Source organism: Notothenia coriiceps, unplaced genomic scaffold (assembly GCF_000735185.1).
Source record: "Notothenia coriiceps isolate Sejong01 unplaced genomic scaffold, NC01 NC01_scaffold00005019, whole genome shotgun sequence".
NCBI classification, from domain to species: Eukaryota; Metazoa; Chordata; class Actinopteri; order Perciformes; family Nototheniidae; genus Notothenia; species Notothenia coriiceps.
The window spans coordinates 1-3,775 of record NW_011337720.1 but is presented as its reverse complement, the minus strand read 5'-3'; the positions used below and the strand labels follow the sequence as shown (position 1 = coordinate 3,775).

The following is a 3,775-nucleotide window of genomic DNA, read 5'->3' as shown; positions in this document are numbered from 1 at the left end:
GATGAAAAAATCTAATCCATCTCATTTACCGACGAACATTTCTACTAAAGACCGGGCAAAAAGTGGGGGGAAACTATTCTGCACCCCGTGCAACTGTGTGTTGGAGCATAAGAGAAAATCGACGGTGACGACCCACTTTGATTCATTCAAACATTCGAAAATGCTTTCTGCTGCTGCGGACAAGAAAGCCAAACAACTCACGTTCACGAGGCATCAACCTCCAAAACCCTTTCGAGGGCTACAAGAAACGAAGTGAGTAGCCTACAAGATTGAAGCTGGTCAGATAACGAATGAGTAAATGAAAACAGAATGAGGCGGAGAAGTGTGTGTGTGTGTGTGTGGGGGGGGGGTGATTAAAATAGCCCAAAAATATTTACAATAAATAAACATTGAATGTGTTTAATTGAATAGTAAAGGGGTTTAACGTTAGTGGCAGGTTGTGTGTGAGAGAGAATAAATAAGACAGCCCAATATTTAAAAAAATTGTTAATATTTTTTCCCGCATATTTCGCAACTTCCCGCAATTTCACCGCATAAAATCACATAAACCCCGCATGTTTAATCGCATAATCAAGGATTTTTGCCCGCGTTTTTCTGGAGGGTCTAATTAGTCCTCCGGTTTGAATACATTTGACTGAATGAGTGAGGATTCGCTCTTGGATGCTGCACCATCAGAGGAAGGAGTTAAGTAGAAGGAATGAACTGAGATGATGGATGAGAGGCAGCGAGAGAAGTTTGAAACTCAGAGGAAATGTCCTGCTGGGTGAGGAAATCTAAGATGCCATACTAAATGTCACACACGCTGCACAGGAAGATGAACATTTGCAGTCTCTGCAGGAGGTTCAGGTTCATTTGAAAAAGTGCGTCTTCTGTGTGAGGCATGACTCACAGACTGAAACAACGATACTGTCAAAGCAAGTAGAAAAAAAAAGAAGCAAATTCGTCCTCCAAGAGGTTTTGATTTCTTCCAACAAAAGTTTGAAAAACGCCAAAACAAAGCATCAGACATGCCGCCATATTCAAATGTATTCTAATTGACTCATTCGTTAACTTCTACTGAACACTGGAGCCACATGCTCATAGCCAACCCTGGTCCTGTCCATGGAGAGAGGGAATACTGCTGCCAACATGTACTGGAAGGTCAGTGGAGCGCTTTGTTTTGGTTCTCCACCAAAAATGACATTTTGTGGCCGGGTCCGGAACATCCAGATGTTGGACTTTCTGATAATGCATCTTAATATAAATGATAAAAAACTGTTAATCACCAGCCCTCATCTGGTGGAAGAAATCCAAGGTCTGGACCACCACCAAAAACTAAAGTGGCCTGCATGCAATCTGGCCAACTGGAGGTCACACATTTACTTAATTTGTTACAGCTTATTGACTTTCGAATAAACAAAAACCTTTCGGGTAAAAATAAAGGTGACAGAGGATTCAGCGTTTGAGCACAAAGGGTGACAGAAATGATCGTAAAGGAACCTGATCAATCACATGTTTTTATTTGATTGCAAAACTAGCAAGATAAAGAGGCCCTTTTATGTTTTTTTTGGGGGGGGGGGGGGGTTCCTTTCGGGGTTATAGTGTAGTGTGTTATAGTGGTATGTAAATGGTCCGCAACGGCTAAAATCCCAAAGTCCCCTCCAGAAACGCCTCCATTAGACTCTTTTGTTTACTTCCGTTACATAAATAAATCCCAACAAGTTTGTCTTTCTAAAAAAAACTGAGAATAGGACGTAAGAAGTAAACAATTAATCACATGACGCTCCAGACAGGGTGCAGATGGTCCAACAGTGAGAGCTGGCATCCATGTGGACCTGCAGAATTTAAATATACCACAGTTTTGAGCTCAAACTGTGAGGAAATACAGACTCCTCTCGTCTGGAACCGGGCCGAAACAGGAAGCCAACGTTCCCCTCCGGTGGGCGCTGGACGATGACTCACACATTCATCTCCCAGCAGCAGCACAACAAGCCAAATGTCGTTTCACAATGAGGAAGTACAAGTGGTGCACTTTCAGACCTCTCTTCACAAATCCATTTTTTCCATTATGTGGCTTGTGTAGGTGCTAGCAGGTGATTTGAGGGGAAAGTGCTGAACAAGTGGAAGAAGAGGGGGAGGAGTGGGGAGGAGATGAAGGAGAGGAAGAGAGAGAAAAGGAAACTAGAGGACTTTAGGTCATGGAGTTGTGGAGTGGGAGAGGGTATTGTGAGCGCCTCGGTTTCTAGAAGTAAAGCCACATTCATTTTCATGAGACAATGCTACGTGACTCATAGTTGGATCAGTATGAAACTAATTCATCTGTTAAAGGAAACTGAGCTGCATCCGAAACCATCTTGTTATTAAATTATATATATATAAAGCTGAAAACGATATGAATATTAAAACGGAAACGTTGACTTCCAGATAGGGCCTGGCAATATCAAAAAGATATATGGTGAAATGAAACAAGAAAAAACAAAGTTAGAATATGAACAACTTGGTAGCCGTAACATGAACAAATGAGTGTTGCATTAATCAACGGTAGTGTTTCCATGCTGAGTAACAATGAGGATGTTGTTAAAGACTAAAAGAAAAAAAAAGGGGAAATGCACTTACTGGTCATGTCGTTGTATAGCTCTATGTAATGCAGGTAGTGGATAGCTCGGTTCTTGGCCTGAAGATCACACAAACACATTGTTGTCATTGGTTTGCTACCTTTTTGTTATTATTATTAGCATCTAAGTTAGGAAGTTGCTGCAGTCATAGAAACATTTTATTAACGTGATTGTTAAGTTACAAAATCATAAGAAGCAGAACACAAATGATTTTCTCTGTGGGACTGCCCTGTGATGAAGCCTTTTGTAAAGAAAATACTGAGTTACATAATAATTGTGTACAGGCATATATTTATAGATTTATATGTGATGTTGATCTTGTGGCATTGATCAGGCAATATTTTACACTGGTTAGACTTTCTTGTATTACAGAAATCTGAAGGGACCAAGTATCTGTTGATGATATACACAACAGTTTGGATTTGTATGCAAAAAAATATAAATGTGGTTTTCCTAATCTGGGTTTAGTGGAAATGAAGGGTCCTGTTATTGACTAAAAGCTATACAAGCACTACTAAATTAGCCTAAATGGAAGTTATTATTCATCAAAGCCCTGACACTCTGGTAAAACAATGTGTTGTAGTACGTCAATTAGTATTGTACTACTCAGTTTGACCTAATGACTAAATTATATATAAATACAAACATGGGGATATTAACACAAAAGCTGAATAACTAACAAATAACTCTGCGGTCTTACCTTCCTCAGGGCTGTGTTTCTGTCTGCTGCTTTACCCACTGCAAATCCTGGTGGAGAGAAGAGAGAGGAATTTGGTATTCATTGTTATCAATACTGCAAATAAACGCATATATCATATATATCTTATATGGTCATTGTAACATGTGTATTAAAGCAGCCCTAGCAGCCTCTGTAATGACAGGTTGAAGGCAGGTGGATCTCAGGAGTCTGTGGAAGAGTTTCCTCAGCATTTCTGCACATTTGATTTTGTAGCTCAATTCTGAAAAGCTGTCAAATATATTTCCCCGTATCTACACAGAACACCTTATTTTCCCAATTTGAGAAATTCACAGAAACTGTCAAAGATTGATGTGATTCATGTTCAGAAAACATTTTTTTTAAAGGACATTCTTCTTCTTCTTCATTTCTTTCAAATTATTCTCCGTGCTGTGAAATAAATGTAATTTGCAGAGTGTCTAACCTGCGGCTCCTTTGCCGTTTC

At 39.8% G+C, this 3,775-nt stretch overlaps 1 long non-coding RNA gene across 1 annotated transcript; it reads right to left on the bottom strand.

Moving 5' to 3' along the window:
* Positions 1 to 2,587: 2,587 nt before the first annotated feature.
* Positions 2,588 to 3,775, bottom strand: LOC104942746 (uncharacterized). The gene is made up of 3 exons (XR_798049.1): positions 3,755 to 3,775; positions 3,295 to 3,341; positions 2,588 to 2,653 (listed from the first exon to the last, which is right to left on the bottom strand). It is a non-coding gene; the product is annotated as an uncharacterized lncRNA (long non-coding RNA).